This window comes from Lissotriton helveticus, chromosome 3_1, assembly GCF_964261635.1.
Source record: "Lissotriton helveticus chromosome 3_1, aLisHel1.1, whole genome shotgun sequence".
NCBI lineage: Eukaryota > Metazoa > Chordata > Amphibia > Caudata > Salamandridae > Lissotriton > Lissotriton helveticus.
In genome coordinates this window covers 1,453,181,107-1,453,207,945 of record NC_136061.1, presented here as the reverse complement: position 1 = coordinate 1,453,207,945, position 26,839 = coordinate 1,453,181,107, and positions in this window count along the sequence as shown.

Sequence of the window (26,839 nt, the reverse complement as noted above, 5' to 3'; positions counted from 1 at the left end):
TAAATCTCATACTTACAATATCTCTCGGCCTTCGGTCCAAATGCGGCGCTGTGCAGCTAGGTCACTCATCATCATCAATCATCATAACTCCTGTTTTCCACCACGGATTTCCTGAAAAGCAAATGCAATCAAGATTAGATTGTCGCAGCAGTGCTTCGACAGAGACCCCGGCCGCAACCCACCCACGAACAGCAGGAAGCCCCCCAAAACGCTACATTGAGCAAGATGACAGAAGAAATAGCAAAAAAAAGGCTGTTCCTTCAGGATTTTGTCCAAAACACTTCTATCCGGTATTAGACCTTCCCACGAATGCCCCAGGCAAGACCCGCCAACCCACCCGGAAAAAACGACAACACCCCCAAACAGCGAAAAAGCTAAATCTCATACTTACAATATCTCTCGGCCTTCGGTCCAAACGCGGCGCTGTGCAGCTAGGTCACTCATCATCATCAATCATCATAACTCCTGTTTTCCACCACGGATTTCCTGAAAAGCAAATGCAATCAAGATTAGATTGTCGCAGCAGTGCTTCGACAGAGACCCCGGCCGCAACCCACCCACGAACAGCAGGAAGCCCCCCAAAACGCTACATTGAGCAAGATGACAGAAGAAATAGCAAAAAAAAGGCTGTTCCTTCAGGATTTTGTCCAAAACACTTCTATCCGGTATTAGACCTTCCCAGGAATGCCCCAGGCAAGACCCGCCAACCCACCCGGAAAAAACCACCCGACAACACCCCCAAACAGCGAAAAAGCTAAATCTCATACTTACAATATCTCTCGGCCTTCGGTCCAAACGCGGCGCTGTGCAGCTAGGTCACTCATCATCATCAATCATCATAACTCCTGTTTTCCACCACGGATTTCCTGAAAAGCAAATGCAATCAAGATTAGATTGTCGCAGCAGTGCTTCGACAGAGACCCCGGCCGCAACCCACCCACGAACAGCAGGAAGCCCCCCAAAACGCTACATTGAGCAAGATGACAGAAGAAATAGCAAAAAAAAGGCTGTTCCTTCAGGATTTTGTCCAAAACACTTCTATCCGGTATTAGACCTTCCCACGAATGCCCCAGGCAAGACCCGCCAACCCACCCGGAAAAAACGACAACACCCCCAAACAGCGAAAAAGCTCAATCTCATACTTACAATATCTCTCGGCCTTCGGTCCAAATGCGGCGCTGTGCAGCTAGGTCACTCATCATCATCAATCATCATAACTCCTGTTTTCCACCACGGATTTCCTGAAAAGCAAATGCAATCAAGATTAGATTGTCGCAGCAGTGCTTCGACAGAGACCCCGGCCGCAACCCACCCACGAACAGCAGGAAGCCCCCCAAAACGCTACATTGAGCAAGATGACAGAAGAAATAGCAAAAAAAGGCTGTTCCTTCAGGATTTTGTCCAAAACACTTCTATCCGGTATTAGACCTTCCCAGGAATGCCCCAGGCAAGACCCGCCAACCCACCCGGAAAAAAACACCCGACAACACCCCCAAACAGCGAAAAAGCTAAATCTCATACTTACAATATCTCTCGGCCTTCGGTCCAAACGCGGCGCTGTGCAGCTAGGTCACTCATCATCATCAATCATCATAACTCCTGTTTTCCACCACGGATTTCCTGAAAAGCAAATGCAATCAAGATTAGATTGTCGCAGCAGTGCTTCGACAGAGACCCCGGCCGCAACCCACCCACGAACAGCAGGAAGCCCCCCAAAACGCTACATTGAGCAAGATGACAGAAGAAATAGCAAAAAAAAGGCTGTTCCTTCAGGATTTTGTCCAAAACACTTCTATCCGGTATTAGACCTTCCCACGAATGCCCCAGGCAAGACCCGCCAACCCACCCGGAAAAAACGACAACACCCCCAAACAGCGAAAAAGCTAAATCTCATACTTACAATATCTCTCGGCCTTCGGTCCAAACGCGGCGCTGTGCAGCTAGGTCACTCATCATCATCAATCATCATAACTCCTGTTTTCCACCACGGATTTCCTGAAAAGCAAATGCAATCAAGATTAGATTGTCGCAGCAGTGCTTTGACAGAGACCCCGGCCGCAACCCACCCACGAACAGCAGGAAGCCCCCCAAAACGCTACATTGAGCAAGATGACAGAAGAAATAGCAAAAAAAGGCTGTTCCTTCAGGATTTTGTCCAAAACACTTCTATCCGGTATTAGACCTTCCCAGGAATGCCCCAGGCAAGACCCGCCAACCCACCCGGAAAAAACCATCCGACAACACCCCCAAACAGCGAAAAAGCTAAATCTCATACTTACAATATCTCTCGGCCTTCGGTCCAAACGCGGCGCTGTGCAGCTAGGTCACTCATCATCATCAATCATCATAACTCCTGTTTTCCACCACGGATTTCCTGAAAAGCAAATGCAATCAAGATTAGATTGTCGCAGCAGTGCTTCGACAGAGACCCCGGCCGCAACCCACCCACGAACAGCAGGAAGCCCCCCAAAACGCTACATTGAGCAAGATGACAGAAGAAATAGCAAAAAAAAGGCTGTTCCTTCAGGATTTTGTCCAAAACACTTCTATCCGGTATTAGACCTTCCCACGAATGCCCCAGGCAAGACCCGCCAACCCACCCGGAAAAAACAACAACACCCCCAAACAGCGAAAAAGCTAAATCTCATACTTACAATATCTCTCGGCCTTCGGTCCAAACGCGGCGCTGTGCAGCTAGGTCACTCATCATCATCAATCATCATAACTCCTGTTTTCCACCACGGATTTCCTGAAAAGCAAATGCAATCAAGATTAGATTGTCGCAGCAGTGCTTCGACAGAGACCCCGGCCGCAACCCACCCACGAACAGCAGGAAGCCCCCCAAAACGCTACATTGAGCAAGATGACAGAAGAAATAGCAAAAAAAAGGCTGTTCCTTCAGGATTTTGTCCAAAACACTTCTATCCGGTATTAGACCTTCCCACGAATGCCCCAGGCAAGACCCGCCAACCCACCCGGAAAAAACGACAACACCCCCAAACAGCGAAAAAGCTAAATCTCATACTTACAATATCTCTCGGCCTTCGGTCCAAACGCGGCGCTGTGCAGCTAGGTCACTCATCATCATCAATCATCATAACTCCTGTTTTCCACCACGGATTTCCTGAAAAGCAAATGCAATCAAGATTAGATTGTCGCAGCAGTGCTTCGACAGAGACCCCGGCCGCAACCCACCCACGAACAGCAGGAAGCCCCCCAAAACGCTACATTGAGCAAGATGACAGAAGAAATAGCAAAACAAAAGCCTGTTCCTTCAGGATTTTGTCCAAAACACTTCTATCCGGTATTAGACCTTCCCAGGAATGCCCCAGGCAAGACCCGCCAACCCACCCGGAAAAAACCACCCGACAACACCCCCAAACAGCGAAAAAGCTAAATCTCATACTTACAATATCTCTCGGCCTTCGGTCCAAACGCGGCGCTGTGCAGCTAGGTCACTCATCATCATCAATCATCATAACTCCTGTTTTCCACCACGGATTTCCTGAAAAGCAAATGCAATCAAGATTAGATTGTCGCAGCAGTGCTTCGACAGAGACCCCGGCCGCAACCCACCCACGAACAGCAGGAAGCCCCCCAAAACGCTACATTGAGCAAGATGACAGAAGAAATAGCAAAAAAAAGGCTGTTCCTTCAGGATTTTGTCCAAAACACTTCTATCCGGTATTAGACCTTCCCACGAATGCCCCAGGCAAGACCCGCCAACCCACCCGGAAAAAACGACAACACCCCCAAACAGCGAAAAAGCTAAATCTCATACTTACAATATCTCTCGGCCTTCGGTCCAAACGCGGCGCTGTGCAGCTAGGTCACTCATCATCATCAATCATCATAACTCCTGTTTTCCACCACGGATTTCCTGAAAAGCAAATGCAATCAAGATTAGATTGTCGCAGCAGTGCTTCGACAGAGACCCCGGCCGCAACCCACCCACGAACAGCAGGAAGCCCCCCAAAACGCTACATTGAGCAAGATGACAGAAGAAATAGCAAAACAAAAGCCTGTTCCTTCAGGATTTTGTCCAAAACACTTCTATCCGGTATTAGACCTTCCCAGGAATGCCCCAGGCAAGACCCGCCAACCCACCCGGAAAAAACCACCCGACAACACCCCCAAACAGCGAAAAAGCTAAATCTCATACTTACAATATCTCTCGGCCTTCGGTCCAAACGCGGCGCTGTGCAGCTAGGTCACTCATCATCATCAATCATCATAACTCCTGTTTTCCACCACGGATTTCCTGAAAAGCAAATGCAATCAAGATTAGATTGTCGCAGCAGTGCTTCGACAGAGACCCCGGCCGCAACCCACCCACGAACAGCAGGAAGCCCCCCAAAACGCTACATTGAGCAAGATGACAGAAGAAATAGCAAAAAAAAGGCTGTTCCTTCAGGATTTTGTCCAAAACACTTCTATCCGGTATTAGACCTTCCCACGAATGCCCCAGGCAAGACCCGCCAACCCACCCGGAAAAAACGACAACACCCCCAAACAGCGAAAAAGCTAAATCTCATACTTACAATAACTCTCGGCCTTCGGTCCAAATGCGGCGCTGTGCAGCTAGGTCACTCATCATCATCAATCATCATAACTCCTGTTTTCCACCACGGATTTCCTGAAAAGCAAATGCAATCAAGATTAGATTGTCGCAGCAGTGCTTCGACAGAGACCCCGGCCGCAACCCACCCACGAACAGCAGGAAGCCCCCCAAAACGCTACATTGCGCAAGATGACAGAAGAAATAGCAAAAAAAGGCTGTTCCTTCAGGATTTTGTCCAAAACACTTCTATCCGGTATTAGACCTTCCCAGGAATGCCCCAGGCAAGACCCGCCAACCCACCCGGAAAAAACCACCCGACAACACCCCCAAACAGCGAAAAAGCTAAATCTCATACTTACAATATCTCTCGGCCTTCGGTCCAAACGCGGCGCTGTGCAGCTAGGTCACTCATCATCATCAATCATCATAACTCCTGTTTTCCACCACGGATTTCCTGAAAAGCAAATGCAATCAAGATTAGATTGTCGCAGCAGTGCTTCGACAGAGACCCCGGCCGCAACCCACCCACGAACAGCAGGAAGCCCCCCAAAACGCTACATTGAGCAAGATGACAGAAGAAATAGCAAAAAAAAGGCTGTTCCTTCAGGATTTTGTCCAAAACACTTCTATCCGGTATTAGACCTTCCCACGAATGCCCCAGGCAAGACCCGCCAACCCACCCGGAAAAAACGACAACACCCCCAAACAGCGAAAAAGCTAAATCTCATACTTACAATATCTCTCGGCCTTCGGTCCAAACGCGGCGCTGTGCAGCTAGGTCACTCATCATCATCAATCATCATAACTCCTGTTTTCCACCACGGATTTCCTGAAAAGCAAATGCAATCAAGATTAGATTGTCGCAGCAGTGCTTCGACAGAGACCCCGGCCGCAACCCACCCACGAACAGCAGGAAGCCCCCCAAAACGCTACATTGAGCAAGATGACAGAAGAAATAGCAAAAAAAAGGCTGTTCCTTCAGGATTTTGTCCAAAACACTTCTATCCGGTATTAGACCTTCCCACGAATGCCCCAGGCAAGACCCGCCAACCCACCCGGAAAAAACGACAACACCCCCAAACAGCGAAAAAGCTAAATCTCATACTTACAATATCTCTCGGCCTTCGGTCCAAACGCGGCGCTGTGCAGCTAGGTCACTCATCATCATCAATCATCATAACTCCTGTTTTCCACCACGGATTTCCTGAAAAGCAAATGCAATCAAGATTAGATTGTCGCAGCAGTGCTTCGACAGAGACCCCGGCCGCAACCCACCCACGAACAGCAGGAAGCCCCCCAAAACGCTACATTGAGCAAGATGACAGAAGAAATAGCAAAAAAAAGGCTGTTCCTTCAGGATTTTGTCCAAAACACTTCTATCCGGTATTAGACCTTCCCAGGAATGCCCCAGGCAAGACCCGCCAACCCACCCGGAAAAAACCACCCGACAACACCCCCAAACAGCGAAAAAGCTAAATCTCATACTTACAATATCTCTCGGCCTTCGGTCCAAACGCGGCGCTGTGCAGCTAGGTCACTCATCATCATCAATCATCATAACTCCTGTTTTCCACCACGGATTTCCTGAAAAGCAAATGCAATCAAGATTAGATTGTCGCAGCAGTGCTTCGACAGAGACCCCGGCCGCAACCCACCCACGAACAGCAGGAAGCCCCCCAAAACGCTACATTGAGCAAGATGACAGAAGAAATAGCAAAAAAAAGGCTGTTCCTTCAGGATTTTGTCCAAAACACTTCTATCCGGTATTAGACCTTCCCACGAATGCCCCAGGCAAGACCCGCCAACCCACCCGGAAAAAACGACAACACCCTCAAACAGCGAAAAAGCTAAATCTCATACTTACAATATCTCTCGGCCTTCGGTCCAAATGCGGCGCTGTGCAGCTAGGTCACTCATCATCATCAATCATCATAACTCCTGTTTTCCACCACGGATTTCCTGAAAAGCAAATGCAATCAAGATTAGATTGTCGCAGCAGTGCTTCGACAGAGACCCCGGCCGCAACCCACCCACGAACAGCAGGAAGCCCCCCAAAACGCTACATTGAGCAAGATGACAGAAGAAATAGCAAAAAAAAGGCTGTTCCTTCAGGATTTTGTCCAAAACACTTCTATCCGGTATTAGACCTTCCCAGGAATGCCCCAGGCAAGACCCGCCAACCCACCCGGAAAAAACCACCCGACAACACCCCCAAACAGCGAAAAAGCTAAATCTCATACTTACAATATCTCTCGGCCTTCGGTCCAAACGCGGCGCTGTGCAGCTAGGTCACTCATCATCATCAATCATCATAACTCCTGTTTTCCACCACGGATTTCCTGAAAAGCAAATGCAATCAAGATTAGACTGTCGCAGCAGTGCTCCCAGACACCAAAAATTACCCACAAACACCCGGAACCCCGCCAAAGAGCACCTCAAAGGCAAGCAAGTCAGCAAAAACGGCAAGAAATTTCCACCTCATATTTGGTCCAAAACACTTTTGTCCATTGTTAGAGCTTCACAGCAATGGGCCCAAATCCGTCAACTCACCCGCAAAGAAGTACAACACCCCCACAAGTGCTGAGTCTTTCTTCATTGGGCGTAATCCAGCACTCTGCTTTGAGGGAAATCGCAGTCTGGAGGAGGAGGATAGAGGAGCATGTTCTTCAGAACTTGTGAACCTGAGGAATGTAGACTGCGGCACCTTCAAATCAATAAGCAAACAAGTGAAGACAGTTCTGATGATGGTCTTGTTTTTGGGATTAGGTGATTAAAGTTTGAATTAAATTAACTGTGCAAAACAAAGAAAGAGAGACACAAAGCACACAGGAATAAAAGTCAATAAGGACGAAAAAGAAAGTTCTTGATTGATTGTCTCATTTTCAGGGCTCGGTGTCAGGGAATAAGAACAAGATTTCGTCATCATACTCTGCGAATTCAGGCTGGATGAGGTCAGTGCCACCGAACAGAGAAAAAATCCCCTCATCTACGTTGCCGTCCTCCTCGTCTTCATGCGGCGTGCTTTCTCGTACTTTGTAATCTGGTGGTATGAGGTGCTGATTCATCTTGATCATTGTCAGCCGCTCCACATTTTTGGGCGAGAGGCGGCTCCGTTTGGGAGTTACAATGCCACCAGCAGCAGTGAAAACACGTTCAGAAGACACACTTGCGAGTGGGCAAGACAAATAGTTTATAGCCAGGTTGAAGAGCTGTGGCCACAATTGTTTTTTGCCATGCCAATACTGCAATGGCTCATCATTAAGAAAGACCTCTGTTGAGTCATTCAGATAGTCCTGCACCATCGACTCAAGGTCATCAACTGTTCCTCCACTTTGCTTACTTTTTGCTGTGCCTGTGACATTTTTTCGAGAACCATACCCCATCAAACTTAGCCAATCCTCCTCCGCAGCCACTGTTAGTGTTGTCATTGTGTGTGGTGCAGATGATCCAGTTGCCGGTGTCTTTAACGGCTGAGAGGTCACTTGTGCCCCAGCCACAGGTGCAGAAGTGGATTCTTGTGACTGGGGATGGCCTGCTGATGCTGATGCTGATGTACTGGCTTCTCCTTCAATAACCTGCCATTCTTTTTCAAACCTCTTTGCTGACCAGGCTAACCAATGTTTGTACTTTTGAACATCTGCATCAGCAAAAGGAAAGAATGCTTCGCCTGCCAGCGCCTTTTTGTAGCGTGGATCCAGAATAGTAGCACAAATGTAATGCTGATCTGACTTGATCTTATGAAGACGTTCATCACCATGTAGGCGCTCTAATAATTTCTCAGACAAAATAAAATGGTCTTTTTTTTGTACATCTTTTTCAAACTCAGAAGACACCGCCATCAGTTGGTGCTCCAGCATGCACAACAATGGGATAGCTTTTCCCAAATTACAGTCCTCCTGGCTGACTGCACGCGTGAAGAACTCAAAAGGACGAAGCATGTCTGTCAGGCTTTTAACTATGTCCCATTGCGCCGCACTCATCCGCAGGTCCTCCTTCTGAGATGTACCCTCTGTGAAGAAATAGTGATCGAGTACCGTATACTGCTCATACAGACGCTCAAGCATGTAGAAGGTTGAGTTCCAACGTGTTGCCACCTCCTGGATGAGTGCTTTCACTGGCATTCCACGTTGAAGTAGCAGTCTCCGCAGATGCTTCCGGGCCTTAAAAGAATGGCTGAAATGGTTGCACATTTTGCGGCAGGTGGCCATTACCTCGAACGCTGGACTCTGTTTATCAATCAAGAATTTTTGAACTACCAGGTTGATACAGTGCGCCAAACACGGCACTCTAACATGGTCACCCTTCAACATGGCCTTAACTACATTGGCGCCATTATCCGTGGAAACATAACCAATCTTGCGTTTTAGGGGGGATAGCATTTTCAAGACCTTTTTGTTAAACTCTTCCAAAAGGTTTTCTGCTGTGTGACTTTTCTCCAAGCCAAACATGGCTAGTGTTGCATGTTTCCGAGCAGCTTTGAAAACTTTGTCCGGGTCAACACCTGCGTTTAGCTTTGCTTTAACACCTGAAAAAGAGACCCAGTGTGCAGTGATGCACATGTAATCAGCGCCTGCGCCACTGGTCCACATGTCTGTTGTCAGATGTATTGTGTGAACAGCACTCTTCTGCAAAGCTGCCCCAATCGCCTCCAGCACATCTTCATGTAGTGCTGGAACCGCAACTCTGGCAAAATAGAACCGTCTCGGAACCTTCCATTTAGGGCAGAGCGTTGCCACTAATTCAAGAAAACCTACCGCTTCTACAAAAGAAAAAGGTAGAAGGTCCACAGCTAGCATTTTAGCCAGCTTAGTGTTATACAGACGCGCCAGTGGGTGGTTGCGTTCATATGGCACGTCTGAAGTAAGCATTGTTCTAATGTTGCCCTGGACCAAGCATTTACGGGCTGATAATGACTTCGTTGACCCAATTTTGCTCGCTGGTGAACTTTTGTGCGTTGGTGTCTCACTCGCTCCAACACTCTTAGTGTGCCTCACATTGGGTGTGCTGCTGACAGGGGTACTGGGTGTAAGGGAAGTGTTTGACACGTCTTCTTCCTGCTCGTCATCATCAGATGAAACATCAACGTTTCCTTGAATTTGGCCTTTCTTGATCGCATCTAGGTGCGCAAACCATTTGACAGTGTGCTGTCTCCTAAGATGACCTCTCTGGCCTCCGGTACCATAGTTGGTACCTGGCTTACCACGACTAACTGCTTGCTTACAAATGGTACAAATGGCAAACTTTGGATTTTTTGGACAAACAGTAAAGAAGTCCCAAACTGGGGACTTGAAGTGTCTGTGGGACATGGAGGAGGCGGCGATACTGGTGGTGGTGGTCATGAAGCTAATGCCAGATGAAGTGGAGGATCTGGATTGCCCAACTTTTGTACGTTTTGCACTTTCACCGCCACTAATTAAGGTCGAGGTTGACGGAGGTCTCTTCTTGCCAGAAAGAAATATGGAAGCGGGACGAGTTGGTGTACTACTTAACTCCAATGATTGTGGTGTTTCCACTGCCTACTCATCGACAACATCATCATCATGATCACGCTCAGCAGCTCTTCGGGCTAGGGTCAAAATGTCTGTTTGCTGCATGCCCGCTGGGGCTGCATTGACCTTTATGATGACTGGGTCGTCGTTGGCAGAGTCTTCATCAGCAGCAGTATCCGCCACTTCTTGTTGAGACTCATCACACTCCATAACTCTGAGACTTTGGACGAGCTTCCTTTTACGCTTAACTACCTTTGTCGGATCATGGTGTGCCTCACTCTCAGACGGCTGTGGTGCTGGTTCCCAAGTTTGATCCGTATCATCAGAAGGAGGTGTGCTTGAAGAAGATGTAGACACCACCCTTGATCTCTTCCTTGCTAGGGGTGTGGAAGACAATGAAGGATCATCAGGAGGAGTGGCTTCCTCAAATGATACCTCGCCTTGATTGTCGATTTCCTGATGTGCCCCTATTTCGGGAGGAACAACTATTGTGGGCACTTGTGACCCTCCATGCACCTCTGCTTGCGCATCTCCTTGCGCTGCCTCTCCTTCCACATGTACTTGGGCTTGTACTTGCACATGTGATTGTTGTTGCGGCTGTGGTTGTTCAACACTCGTCAGATGAGCTACAACAACCTGTGTTGATTGAGGGACATTGCTGCTGCTTTCTTGCGATGAGCCAACATCACTGGTCGATGGTGATTGAACAACTATACTGGCTGCCTCTGCAGCACTCAAGGGCTTGGACTTAAGTTGGCGTGGTGGTGGTGGTGGCACTGAGCCCAATGGAGCGGGGGTGCTGCTGCCAGCTTGGTCCCCAGCAGATCCCGCTGCTGCTGCTGCAGGCATACTTTTTTTTTTACTCCCAAAAAAAAGGGGCGGGCAGCACACCAGTGTCCTTGGTAACTTGCTTCTTCTGCTCCTTACTGGCACCTTTCTTGCTAGAGGAGCTACGGGTTACTTTTTTTGGGGCCATCTTCTTCAGAGCAGGTCAGCAGGCAGCAGTTGCACGAGTTGCAGAGGGTTCTGTGTCCAGACGTGACGTCGCGTGACGTTATGCTGCACACACACACCGCTGCAGGACTTCTTCCTGGCACTGGTGGTTCTCTTGAGTCTTCTTGTGCACCTAAAAGCAATGGAAGACAGAGGAACATCAGTTCAGTTATACACCCCAAAAAATCGACAAAACACAGAAAAATGAGCACAATCCCATGCCATCCATGATGTTTACATTGAAGACACCCCACAGAAAGACTAGGGACATGCAAGTATGCAACACTCACTACCCCTGGGCATAATGGATGAAAAGTAGCCAAAATAGGTGCAGGCCTCAGACACTGCCTCTCCTCAAAATGGCCCCTTACACCCCAAGCACATGTTGCCTGTACCAGCCAGCACGCAAGATGGCCACCACCACCACCCACATGGCCAGTCCACATCAACAGTACACCCCCAAAAAACAGAAAAACAGCCAGAAATCACCACAATCCAATGCCATCCATGATGTTTACATTAAAGAGAGTGAGACCACACCACAGGCACACTCAGTCCATGCACCACCACCCCTGGGCAAAAGGCCACACCAGCAGCCCCCCAAAAACGACAAAAAACAATAAAATAAGCACAATCCCAGCCCATCCATGGCCTCAATTATGTTTAAATTCAAGAAGACACCCCACAGAAATACTAGGCCCATGCAACACTCACCACCCCTGGGCAAAGGGCCCCACCAGCAGGCCCAAAAAAACGACAAAAAACAATAAAATCAGCACAATCCCAGCCCATCCATGGCCTCAATGGTGTTTAAATTCAAGAAGACACCCCTCAGAAACACTAGGCCCATGCAACACTCACTACCCCTGGGCATAATGGATGAAAAGTAGCCAAAATAAGTGCAGGCCTCAGACACTGCCTCTCCTCAAAATGGCCCCTTACACCCCAAGCACATGTTGCCTGTACCAGCCAGCACTCAAGATGGCCACCACCACCACCCACATGGCCAGTCCACATCAACAGTACACCCCCAAAAAACAGAAAAACAGCCAGAAATCACCACAATCCAATGCCATCCATGATGTTTACATTAAAGAGAGTGAGACCACACCACAGGCACACTCAGTCCATGCACCACCACCCCTGGGCAAAAGGCCACACCAGCAGCCCCCCAAAAACGACAAAAAACAATAAAATAAGCACAATCCCAGCCCATCCATGGCCTCAATTATGTTTAAATTCAAGAAGACACCCCACAGAAAGACTAGGCCCATGCAACACTCACCACCCCTGGGCAAAGGGCCCCACCAGCAGGCCCAAAAAAACGACAAAAAACAATACAATCAGCACAATCCCAGCCCATCCATGGCCTCAATGGTGTTTAAATTCAAGAAGACACCCCTCAGAAACACTAGGCCCATGCAACATTCACTACCCCTGGGCATAATGGATGAAAAGTAGCCAAAATAAGTGCAGGCCTCAGACACTGCCTCTCCTCAAAATGGCCCCTTACACCCCAAGCACATGTTGCCTGTACCAGCCAGCACTCAAGATGGCCACCACCACCACCCACATGGCCAGTCCACATCAACAGTACACCCCCAAAAACAGAAAAACAGCCAGAAATCACCACAATCCAATGCCATCCATGATGTTTACATTAAAGAGAGTGAGACCACACCACAGGCACACTCAGTCCATGCACCACCACCCCTGGGCAAAAGGCCACACCAGCAGCCCCCCAAAAACGACAAAAAACAATAAAATAAGCACAATCCCAGCCCATCCATGGCCTCAATTATGTTTAAATTCAAGAAGACACCCCACAGAAATACTAGGCCCATGCAACACTCACCACCCCTGGGCAAAGGGCCCCACCAGCAGGCCCAAAAAAATGACAAAAAACAATACAATCAGCACAATCCCAGCCCATCCATGGCCTCAATGGTGTTTAAATTCAAGAAGACACCCCTCAGAAACACTAGGCCCATGCAACACTCACTACCCCTGGGCATAATGGATGAAAAGTAGCCAAAATAAGTGCAGGCCTCAGACACTGCCTCTCCTCAAAATGGCCCCTTACACCCCAAGCACATGTTGCCTGTACCAGCCAGCACTCAAGATGGCCACCACCACCACCCACATGGCCAGTCCACATCAACAGTACACCCCCTAAAAACAGAAAAACAGCCAGAAATCACCACAATCCAATGCCATCCATGATGTTTACATTAAAGAGAGTGAGACCACACCACAGGCACACTCAGTCCATGCACCACCACCCCTGGGCAAAAGGCCACACCAGCAGCCCCCCAAAAACGACAAAAAACAATAAAATAAGCACAATCCCAGCCCATCCATGGCCTCAATTATGTTTAAATTCAAGAAGACACCCCACAGAAAGACTAGGCCCATGCAACACTCACCACCCCTGGGCAAAGGGCCACACCAGCAGGCCCAAAAAAAGGACAAAAATCAGCACAATCCCAGCCCATCCATGGCCTCAATGGTGTTTAAATTCAACAAAACAGTTGTATCATGCACCCCTAACCAACCCTGGTCCTACTGGATACTGTGGCTACCCACAATATAATTTATTTAATGTTCTGAAAAAGTTCCAAAATTTTACTTGCAGCAACTGTAATGCCCCAAACAAACTTACTTGTGAAAGTTGATTTCTAATCCAAAAGTGATCCAAAGACAGTCAAAAAGGCCTCAAATCCAAATATCAAGCAGCACCCACAAAAAGTAATCCTTCCAGCTCCAGATCCAAATGAAAGTGACCAGGAGATGGACAAAGCACTGGGAGGAGCCTGCTGGACAGGAACAGGAAGTTGGAGACTGTGGGGCACTTCCTTCCTCCCCCCCCCCAAAATGGACTCCTTGCAAAAAAAAAGGCCATCCAAATGTCAACCTGAGGAGTGATTCTGATAAAAATCATAATTTTCTGAAGGTTTATCCTGTTTGCTGGTGATTTTCTTGTGCGAAATTGCAAAATCTCTATTTCGCAAGTGCGAGATTGTTCCTTTCCGCCGCAACTACGTGTTCGCAATTGCGAACTCTCGCGAGGTGTGCTGTGCAAGGTGGCAAGCCGCGATTACGTATTCGCGGGCGCCAAACTCCCGCGGGAACACGCAGCAAGATCTAAAATGGCGCGTCACTCGCAAAGAAAAACAACTCGGCAAACGCTAAATGACGGAAAGTGAACGCCGTGCACCACGCCGCGCGCCGCAACCAAGCAAAAAATCCGCCGCGAGCGGATTCACGGATTTTCGACAAATTCGCGAGCGTTCGCGGATTGCGAATTTGCCGAAAATCCGAAAAATCCGCGAGCGGAGCGGATTTTACGCCCATGCTTAGTCAGGATCCACTTGGAGGACCAATTATTCAAAATGAAGCTGCCACTGCCATTGATGAGGTGGAAAGAGCTATGGAAGAAGCTCAAGATGATGTAGTTAACTTCGAAGATTTGGTGAAACAACTAAACCTTGAGCAGAAACAGATATATGATGGAGTCACAGAACAGATTGAACATGGATTCACTCATGAGAAATAAGAGTGCTCATGTACATCATTCAAACCAGTCCAACTGTACGTAAGTGGAGAAGCAGGAACTGGAAAAAGTTTTCTGATTAAAGCAATTGCAACTTATCTGCAGAAAAGGACTGAATCACCGCTATCTTGTGTTGTTACCGCTCCAACTGGGCTGGCAGCACATAATATTAAAGGGATTACTTTACATCGTTTACTGATGCTGCCAGTGGAGCATGATAACAAACTGCAATATCACAAGCTATCTGGAGATGCGTGTTCCGAAGTTTCGAGAGTCCTGAAGAAAATGAAACTTCTTATCATTGATGAAGTAGGCATGGTGTCAAATATAATGCTTGCTTTTGTGCATTTGAGAATGCAAGAAATTCTTAGAACAGACTATGATGTCTTATTTGGAGGAAAACATATTATTGTTTTTGGAGATCTACTGCAGTTGACTCCAGTGAAAGGACAACCTGTGTTTAAAATGCTCACGCATGAAGATACCAGGAAGTGCCTAGGAAGCATTGGAAACGTTAATATATGGTTAAACTTCAAATATGCATAACTGCTTCAAAATATGCGGCAGGAAAAGGATGAAGATTATAAAAATATTCTACAAGATGTAAGAATCGGAAAAGTAAGTCAGCAAGGGAAAGAAGCTTTACATGGACGATTAATTTCAAATTTGTCCCCAAATGAAAACATTCTTCCAGAGAATATTTTTAAGAAAATTAACGAGAAGAAATCTGGCATATGTTTGATGCCAACTCTGAAAGAATGTTCCATGTTCAACAACAAAATGTTAAAGTTAGAAAATGAAGAGATAGTGAAATTGGAAGCTATAGATAAAATTGAACATATGGGAGCAACAATTATTTTGTCTGAAAATTTGAAATCAAAATTGGATTCAATAGAGAAGACTATATCTAACACTGCTGGTTTTGAAAAGACTCTGAATGTGTGTTTAAATTGTCGTATCATTTTGACAGGGAATTTAAATGTTGAAAGAGGTCTGGTAAATGGAGCAATGGGTCATGTTGTTGGTTTTGTGAATTACAAAAATAGAGATGGAATTGAAATTCTAAAAATTAAATTTGATGGCATTGATGAAATAGAACGAATTTGTCGTTGTTCAGCTAGATTTTTGCTTGTGAAAGACTTATATGTTCGCCGAAAACAGTTTCCTATTTGTTTGGCATATGCGGTGACAATTCATAAATCTCAAGGTTTAAGTGTAAATAGCGCTTTGGTGTACATTGGAAGTTCTGTGTTTAAAGAGGGTATGGCATATGTGGCATTATCACGAGTCAGAACTTTATCAGGATTGTACTTGATTGAGTGTGATGAAACAAAGATTGTGCAGATCTAGATTGTGTTAAAGAATACAATAGGTTAAGAAGAGAGTATGCTCCACATTTGCCTCAATATCCTCTGTTTGAAAAACGTGTGGTAGGCCGAAAAAGAAGACATGAGAATAATTTCAGTGAGGTAGTAGCAAAAAGACAAAAAGTAGATGAAACTGTAATTGTAAGGAGAAAGAAAAAGGATTCTGTTGAAGATGTTGTTGGATTTCAGTTTGAAAACAGTTCTGGTGTCAACTGCTATGCTAATGTAGTGGTTAATGTTGTTTTTTTTCTTCAAAATATACAATAACAGATTGTTGAAAATCGGGATCAAAGATTCTGTTGTTTGTTGAATTCTGTGTTTGAGAAATGTAGCAGTGATAGAGCAAAAATAGAAAGTGTTTCAGAAATTCGAAATCTTTTAGACATATGTTCTGGTCAAAATCAATTTTCACAGAATATTCAGCAGGATTGTCAGGAATTTTTAATGTATATGTTTGATGTATTGGAAGATGAAGGTGTAGATATAAAAAATCTTTTTAGCCTTTCTTATCAATGGCAGCATGACTGCGACAACTGTACTTCATCAAGTACTACTAGAATAGACACTGAAAGATTTATATATTTGACTTTACCAGACTGCAAATCAGTGCCTTTTAATAATCTAGTTAAAGCAGCGGATCACAATATGGTGTGTACCCAATGTAAGTCTGCAATGCTGTCCACATTATTTCTACAAAATTATGGTCAGTATGTCATTTTAATGTTCCAACGATGTAGACCTGATGGAACTAAATTGACAACTTCTATTTTTTATAATTCGTGGCATCTCAGTTATCAATATCAGGAAGAACCTTTGCAACTGTAGCTATTATTTTTCATGACGGTCCTTCTACAACATCAGGGCATTACACATGCTATTTAAAAAGTTGTAAAGGTTGGACACACTGTAAGGACACTCATTTGACTTTCAAACAACGTTTGCCTTAAAAAATTCATACCTAGTGTTTTTACAACCAAAATTTAAGTAAAGGTAATTGGCATATGAAGACGGGAGCAGTTAATAAAGGTTATTTTGCTGTTTAAAAATATATTCTGAGTAAAAGTGATCCAGGTAATATAAAAAATTGACTTGTCATATAGGTACTGTAAGTGGATCTCATAGTAAGTGATATTAGTATTATACAAAATGATGAACATGAGTGAGTCAGAGATGGTTTTACAAATACTTAAATAGTGTGAAAATGTTGTATGAGCCTTTCTTTCAGAACGTCGGAAAAAAGGTAATTTCAGAGTTTCTTAGAATTAATTTGAAAATATACTCATACATCTGACACTATTTGGCCAAAAGGAAAGGTACAAGAATGAGTAAAGAGTCATGACTGAAAAAAAGGAGTATATGAAAATAATGAAAATATTTCAGATGTTCTTGGAGCTTTTCTTCTAGAAAGTCGAGGAAATGGATTTTTTAGTGAACAGCAGAGTACTTTGCAATGAAAAAAGGACCTCCATGATATACTATTTGGCCTCAAGGAAAAGTAAGTCAATCAAAGATTAGTGTACATTTGTCATTTGTCAGTATCTAAGTTTTTTTTTAAAACACAATCTTTTAGATTGTGGTTTTTTTTCCCGCTGTCATATGATGAGTAATTTGAACTCACTGTTTTAAGTGAAATTCAATATATTCTGAGAACAGCAAAAATAAACTATGTAACATGTTGTACAAGTTATTCTATACTTTGGATTGTGTAAATTAAATTGTAATCCCATTCTCTGACACTCACTTTCCTTTTTCCATCCTCTTTCAGCTCTTTTTACTCACTTATAATGTCTTTCTCTCACTCTCTGTAACCCCCGTTCCTTTACTCCACTTCTTTGACAACCCCTCATTCTCATTTCAACTGTCTGCATCGCCTCTCTCCCTTGCATAACTTTTCAGCTTTCAGTCTCTCTGCTTTACTTTCCTTTTCCGTATTTTCCTCCTTTGTTCTTTTAGTAATTCCTGTTTACTCAATCAGCAGTATTATCGCACTCTATCACTATAAGTCACCCACTCTCCCTCGCTTATCTTTGTTTGCTCCTTTCTTTTGACCTCTTCTCTCTATTTTTCATTCACTACCTCTATGTCCTCAGTGCGTCACTCTCCTTGTGTTATGTTCACTTGTCTTTATCTACCTTATATCATTTCTTTTACAACAACTTCACTGCTCCTCTCTCATCGTTCTTCATCCCATTTCTTTTACTCTGGTTCCATTACTACCCCTCATTTCCTTTCTTTCAATGTCCTTCTCTTTACTTTCATCACCAAATTATTTTCTCTCAGTACCACTGTTTTAGTCATCTTCTCCTCTCTTTCCTTCGTTTTGCTCCCTTACTCATTTTCCTTTCCTCACTCCTTGTACTCCACTTCACTCAGTTTTTCTCTTAGTGTGTCTGTCTACTAACTTCCTCACTCATTTTCCCTCAATCCTTCTATATTGTCCTCTCGCCCTTCATCCCTTCACTCTATGACTCTCCTTCACTTACTCTCAGTTATCTTCCATTCCTCATTCTTCTAAATGCATCCTTTATTAGACTCCTTTCCCTCTCAGTCATTATCTTTTTACTTACTACTGTTTCCTGATTTAGTTTTGCTAACTCATATTCTTTTAGTATCTTTCTTACCTTCAGTTAATTTTTCTCTTCTTCTCTTCCTCTCTGTCAGTGAATCTATATGCCTTACTCTTACTAATTTGCTCTCCTTCTATTTCTTTTTCTCTCTTTTTGTCCTTCTACCTTACTTTATTTCCCTTTCTATGTCCTTCACTCTTACTTTATTTCTAAATACACTGTTATGCTTTTTAACCTCTTCATTTGTATCTTTTAATTTAAAGTACATATTTTACTAATTATAACTTATTTTTTCTTCTCTCTTTCACAGATACAAAGTGTAGTAAAAAATGTAATTAAAGTTACATTTATTATATGGTAAGTGTGACTAAAAAATGTAGTTTGTCATCACCCTTTGCTTTAAGCGCACTAATATTTTCTCAACCAACCTCACTCCTGTTTCTTTACTCTGCTTCCCTCACTTATTCTTATTCTCCATGTTTACTCCAATTTCCCTATTTCCCCTGTCATATTCAACTTCTTTCAGTCCCCATTCTTTAGTTCACTTACCTCTGTTCCCTTCCTTTGCTCCCTCACTCATTCTCTTTTTCTTAATTATTTACTTCACTCCTACACACACACCTCATCCCCCTCCCAACACATACACACACCTCTGACATACAGCCCACACACATACCACACACACACCTCATACACACACACACTCCTCACACACACACACACATTCCATACACACACATACATCCCACACACATACCCCCCACACCCACACACCCCTCACACATATCTCACACACCCTCACCTCCACCCACACCGAAACACCCCACACACCCACACCCACAGACACACCTTACACACCCACACCCCGACCTACACTCACTGACTCCCTATAAGTCACACACACGGCATTACTTACCTTTCTTTGCTGTTTCACTCACACCCATTCAGGCATTGTTTCCTTTACTCTCTCTGTCCTTTCTCTTTGTCACTCCCCATGTCTTATCCTAATTCAATTTTTCACCCTCTTTAACCCCTCTTTTCTTAAAATCACTGCTCTTTTCTCACCCTCCCTCACCGTTGTTCATTTATCCCGGTTCCGTCACTACCCTTCATTCCTCATTTTTTACTGTCCTTTCTTTTTCTTTCAACACCCACTCACATTCTCCTACTATTTCTACTTTAGTCTTCTTCCTCTCTCTTCCCTTCTTTCGCTCCCTTATTCATTTTACTTTTCTCACTTTCACCCTATTACACCTTCTCTGTTTTTTACTATGTAATAAACAATCCCTCTGTGTTTCTCCCTCTAGCTCTCTTTCTCTTAACATTACTCTGTTGGTATTCTTCCCTCATGCTAACTCCTTCATTCATTTTTTTTTCTTTTTTGGGGGTGCGCTTCCCGGTGCGCGTACCCTGAGGAAAAAAATTGACAGAGATTCTTTAAAAATATAGGTTTATTTTTATAAATTAAAGGTAGTTCTAAAAAGAACTGTTTTTTTTCTTCTTTTTGTTGTTTTATATTTTTTTAATGTTTTTTTGAACATTTTGTACTTTTTTTGGCTTTTCTGAACAGTTTTATATTTTGTTTGTATTTTTATGGGGAGAAACAAAAAAAAGGGAATTGAAAATGGCTCAACTGGAGCAAAAAACAAAAAACGGACAAAATTAGGGTTTTTTGGGGCAATTGTTGTCACCAGCAAAGACGATGAGATTTACGCTCTTTTCACCATAGGAGATGAGCTTACCACAGTAAATACATGTTACTCTAAAATCTTCAAATCGTTTTTGAATGCAAGGCATCGTCTCCGTTGGTTCTGGTCCCGATGGAGTGGGTTGCTTTCTTTTGGAGGTGGTCCTTGAAGACTGGGGGAGGTTTCTGGCCCGTTCCCTCATCTCTGCACGAGAATAGTTGTTTGGATGCTTGCGGATCATATGTCTAATCATGGTATTATTACCAAAGGAATATTTTTTGTTTGGGTTGCCCCTTGAGAGTTCTGAGCCACAGATTAGGCAAGTTACCTTGGCCGCATTGACTTTTTTCTTGCCCTCTGGGATTGAAAAAAAAACTCCCATACAATGTGTGGCCTTGGCTGGTATGGGGTATTGTCTTAAGCCAGCCATCTTCTCCCCTGCTCCTCTTCCTCTTCCTCCTCCACCTCTTCTTGACCACCAATGTACTGTTGTGGTGGTCCTCTTGGTGGTGGTGGTGGTGGTGGTGGTGCAGATGCTCCAGCTGCTGCTGCTACTGTAGCCATTTTAAAGTACAAAATATTTCTCTTTGTTGTTGAAACAGGTCTTCCTCAGTCAAAGGACAAAGTCAGAATAAGGAAAAAAGGTGGAGTCTTTCATCATTTGGAAAACAGAACTGTTCTTGACCAATGAAAAGTGTTATTTTCAAGTCACATGATCCGGGCTTACATCATTTGGAAACCAAAACAGATCTGCACCAATGAAAAGTGTTATTTTCAAATCACATGACCCGACGCGCTTACGCTACGCGCCCCGGGGCGCGCCCGGGGGAGCGTAGCGTAAGCGCGTCAGGAAGTTGCGCAATCGTATGCGCATGCGTGCTTCCGGGTGCGCTCACGCAGTGCGTCATATGACGCATCACGCGGTTACGCGAAACGTCACGATGTTGTTTTCGTTCGCGAGAATATCGCTAACGGGACGCTCCCCGGTACGCGCCCCGGGGCGCGCCGTAACATTGCGCTTTCCCGTGCGTTCACCGGTACGCGCCCCGGGAGCGCTCCAGGGCACAAAAAAAAGACAAAAAAAAAAGAACCATAATTATACAATATAAAATTCGTTCTAAAATGTTTTTCTTTTTATACCTATAGAGATTTGCTATTAAAAAACCATTGAAATTCACTGAAAAAACCATAGCTTTCACACCAGTTATAGTTAGGAATTAGCGTTTAAAAAACCTATTAAATTCACTGAAAAAACCATAGGTTTCACACCAGTTATAGTTAGCTGAAAATGTTACTCGCATAAAACCATTGAAATTCCCACGTTATAGTTAGTTGGACTCACTATAACTTGCGCGCCTGCAATGCACTGCTGATGACATCACATATTACATCACTCATGACATGGTCAGTGACATCACTCATGACATCACTGATGACACCATCCAGTGAATGTGTGTCTTTCTGAAAAATAAATGTTAGTGAGTAATGTTTAAATATTTAAATATATGTATTAATGTTTCACTTTGTGTATAAGTGGCTGCATGGGTTGGTGAGTAGCTACATGTGTAGGTATATGGGTTATTAGATGTTTTTCTTAGTATCAGTATGAGTGTCTGTATGGTTTGGTGGGGGTATTACTTAGCACATAGATGCATGAATGACTGACTCTCTCTTTGTATGTGTTTTGAACACAGCATATGTGCAGGACTGTATGGGTGGATGAGTGTATATATGTGCGTGTTAGTGACTGAATGACTGTCTCACTAGTGTCTTTATCAGTAACTACATATGTTTTAATCTAATATATGTGAATATTGATGTATATAAGTGAGTATATGTGAGAGTAAGGGATTTTAAGAGTTCCTGTTTAAATTAGTATGTGCTTCTATAAGTGATTGTTTGAGAGAGTAAGTACGTGTTAGTTTCCTTAGAAGTAAAGTGGTAGTGTGTGTATAGCTGTATATGCAAATAAATGGATGTTCAATAGTTTATTTGCATGTGTGAGTATGTGTCAGAGTATCTTTTAGATGACTGTTGGTGTGTATCAGGATGTATAGGTGTATCACTACATATGATGAGTGAGTATATGTATGAGTGACTATATAGAACTGTTGGTGAATACGTGGATGTGTATATAGATGGTGGAATTATTTAATTGGTTGTTGTTACTGGTATGGGTGGTATACACCCGTTACAACGCATTTTTTACAACGCACTACCATTACAACGGAACTTTTACAACGCAAATACTATTACAACGCATGTATTTACAACGCATGTTTTTACAACGCAGGTACCTTTACAACACATACCATTACAACGTAAGTATTGGTAAGTATATAATTATATTTAAAATGTTATATGTTAGTTTTTTTTTAAAGGGGTATTTTTAGGGTTCAGGGTCAGTTTTGGGTTTTTGGGTAAAGGGGTATTTTTAGGGTTCAGGGTCAGTTTTGGGTTTTTGGGTAAAGGGGTATTTTTAGGGTTCAGGGTCAGTTTTGGGTTTTTGGGTAAAGGGGTATTTTTAGGGTTCAGGGTCAGTTTTGGGTTTTTGGGTAAAATGTATTTTTAGGGTTCAGGGTCAGTTTTGGGTTTTTGGGTAAAGGGGTATTTTTAGGGTTCAGGGTCAGTTTTGGGTTTTTGGGTAAAGGGGTATTTTTAAGGTTCAGGGTCAGTTTTGGGTTTTTGGGTAAAGGGGTATTTTTAGGGTTCAGGGTCAGTTTTCAGTTTTTGGGTAAAGGGGTATTTTTAGGGTTTAGGGTCAGTTTTCAGTTTTTGGGTAAAGGGGTATTTTTAGGGTTTAGGGTCAGTTTTCAGTTTTTGGGTAAAGGGGTATTTTTTGGGTTCAGGGTCAGTTTTGGGTTTTTGGGGTACAGGGGTACAGGGTAAAAATAAAATAAAATTAAATTTAAATTAAATTAATTAAATGAAATGAAATTAAATTAAATACAATTACATTAAATTATATTAATTTTAAATAATTTACATTAAAAAAAATTATATATACTTACCAATACTTACGTTGTAATGGTATGCGTTGTAAAGGTACCTGCGTTGTAAAAAAATGCGTTGTAAATACATGCGTTGTAATAGTATTTGCGTTGTAAAAGTCTTGTTGTAACGGTATGTGTTGTAAAAGTATGCGTTTTAACGTCATACATCCGTATGGGTATTTCCATCTTTTTGAAAATTTTAGTTTCTATTATTGAATATGTGCTTCAAGGGTTACATTACAGTGAAAGGAGGTCTGTCACTCTGTCACAAAGATGGTGTCATCAGTGATGTCATGAGCTATGTCACTGACCATGTCATGAGTGATGTAATATGTGATGTCATCAGCAGTGCATTGCAGGCGCGCAAGTTATAGTGAGTCCAACTAACTATAACGTGGGAATTTCAATGGTTTTATGCGAGTAAAATTTCCAGCTAACTATAACTGGTGTGAAACCTATGGTTTTTTCAGTGAATTTAATAGGTTTTTTAAATGCTAATTCCTAACTATAACTGGTGTGAAACCTATGGTTTTTTCAGTGAATATATATATATATATATATATACATATATATATATATATTACCTACTGGCGGTCGCCAGTAGGTATATATAGTTAGGATTTTTTCTCTATGGGATTTTTGAAAATTCTATGTCTAATAACTTTGGCGTTTGTGGACGGAATTGGCTGAAATTTTCAGGAAAATGGCACATTTTGTTTCTGAGCAGCCCCTGAAAATTGGGGGGGGTTCGTCCAGGGGGGGTCGAGAAAAAAGGGGGGTCCCAAAACGTGTTTTTAACATTGAGTTTTCCATAGGGCGGTTGGCCTCACTTTTAGCCCGAACGGCTGAATGGATTTGCACGAAACTTGGCAAAATTGTAGGGACTGGTAGCCCGATGTGCCTTTTGTAGGTCTCAATATATGTGCTACAGTGGATTTTGAGAAATTAACGTTTAAAAAAAGATATATATCTGTAACAGCGGACCGGGCAGCGCTCCAGTTCGCGTACTTTTCGCGCAACGGAGCTTTGTGAAGCGAAGCTGATTGGTTCTCCGGCGTCTGTAAACATTCCAAACAGTCCGTAGCGGCCGCCATCTTGTCTCTCGGTAGGATCGAGAGACAAGAGGAGGCCAAAGCGAAGGGGCAAATGACCATAAGGGGGCATAGTAGATCCTCCCTGACCTCTTAGGTTTGATGTACCATTTTGCCAAGTTTGGTGTAATTCTGTTCAGCCATTCAGGCTGTAGACGTATCTAAATGTCAATAATCGAACGGCTGAATGGATTTGCACGAAACTTGGCAAAATATTAGGGACTGGTAGCCCGATGTGCCTTTGCTAGGTCTCAATATATGTGCTCCAGTGGATTTTGAGAAATTAACGTTCAAAAAAAGATATATATCTGTAACAGCGCTCCGCTTCGCGTACTTTTCGCGTTACGGAGCTTTGCGAAGCTGATTGGTTCTCCGGCGTCTCTCAACATTACAAACAGTCCGTAGCGGCCGCCATCTTGTCTCTCGGTAGGATCGAGAGACAAGAGGAGGCCAAAGCGAAGGGGCAAATGACCATAAGGGGGCATAGTAGATCCTTCCTGACCTCTTAGGTTTGATGTACCATTTTGCCAAGTTTGGTGTAATTCCGTTCAGCCATTCAGGCTGTAGACGTATGTAAATGTCCTATGGAAAATTGCATGGGGAAAACACATTTGAAAGTGTTGAAATTTAGAACCAATTAAAATGTTACTTTGGTTTTGTATTTGTGTGTGATGAAAGTTAATTGGTTATGTATATATCTCAAATGAGAGGAAACCACAGCCATTTTGTGATACTACTGTCTGAGGTACATTTGTGAGGAATTTTTGGTGGTGAATTTCTGGTGTTTGATTTACACAGTACTAACACTTCTCCTAGTTTTAAAAAGGTGAGTTGTTAATTTGTAAGGGGAACTATGTTGTACACTTGAAGATAATTTGAAAAAAAAATTCTGTTATTTATTTGCAGTCCTTCTGTTATACTAAATACTTGATAAAGTTAGTTTTATATTATGTATTACTAAAAACGATAAATGAAAGTGATTATTTTTTTCTGCAATTTACAGCAAGCAATTTCAAAATAAAATGGCTCACAATGAAGAGACCGTGGCAATTTCTTTTGCATTGTCCACTACATTGATTGAAATTGAGAGCACCAATAATGAAATATTGTCACAAGGAGGAGATGACTTGTATGATTTCATTAGATTGATTGAAATTGACAGCACCAATAATGAAATATTGTCACAAGGAGGAGATGACTTGAATGATTCCACTACATTGATTGAAATTGAGAGCACCAATAATGAAATATTGTCACGAGGAGATGACTTGAATGATTCCACTACATTGATTGAAATTGACAGCACCAATAATGAAATATTGTCACAAGGAGGAGATGACTTGAATGATTCCACTACATTGATTGAAATTGACAGCACCAATAATGAAATATTGTCACAAGGAGGAGATGACTTGAATGATTTTTTTGATCAATCTGTTGATGGCGAATTTATCGAATGTTTGGAGACCATAGAGTTACAAGAATCATCATTGCAGACTTTTAATGAGGAGATTCCAGATGAGATGATTGAAGAGGAAATTGCTGATGAGGACATGTTACTAGTTCTTTCAAATTTAGAAAATTCTGAAGAATAAATTTATATTTAGAAATCAAAAATTGTTTGAGACATTATTCATTTTTATTTTTAATTTATGAGGTTGTAGCGAAGTGATTGTAGTATAAAATGAGACTTATAGTATAGAGTGCAACATTTTTATGTTACATGGTAAGTTTACTCATATTTACTTCCCTTCTCCCACTATATTATCTCCAATGTGTATTTGACATCTCTTCTTCATCTCCGGCCTCCTTTCTCTCACTGTGTGTCTCTGATGCATCTTATCGCTGCTATTTTGTGTAATTACAGAAGAGAGTAAAATAAAATAGTTCGGAATGTGAAAAGGGGGCAAAGTAGAGTACCTCTCACCCCCTAGGCCTTCTCAGGCGGTCCCAAAAGGATCAGTTTCTGCTTTCCTGAGAGATTATGGTATGAGTTCCATATACCACAATAATTTGCATTACAACATTGTAACGGGGTCCCCCTTGCGCGCCCCGCCATAGGGCGCGAACTGATCAACTGTGACCCCCCCCTTGTCTTTCCACAGCCCTCGCAATATGCCGAGTGGACCAGCCCCGACACCTACAGTTGCGATGAGGAAGATGCCTGGCCCTTTAACCAGTCCGGAGTTCGGGAAGAGGAGGAGCCCCGCAGGTGGATAAAGACGGAGAACGCCCAGCACCAGGTGTGTCTATACACCGGAGGAGCGGTCAGAGAGGAGAGGTGCGGAGAGGCGGGAAGCAGCGAGGAGGAGCGGAGAGAAGAAGGACGGGAGAGCAGAGAAGAGGAGCTGAGGAGAGGAGGAAGCGGAGAGAGCGAGGCCAAGCAGAGCGGCGGTATCAGGCGGATCGGCGAAACCAGTCGCACGGAAGGAGAACAGCCGGATCTGGAGCGGAGCTGGGAGCAGATCTTCGAGGGCGGCTTGGACCGATCACTGACGGCGAAAGAAGACGCCGAGAGAGGAGAGGAAGAAAGGGGA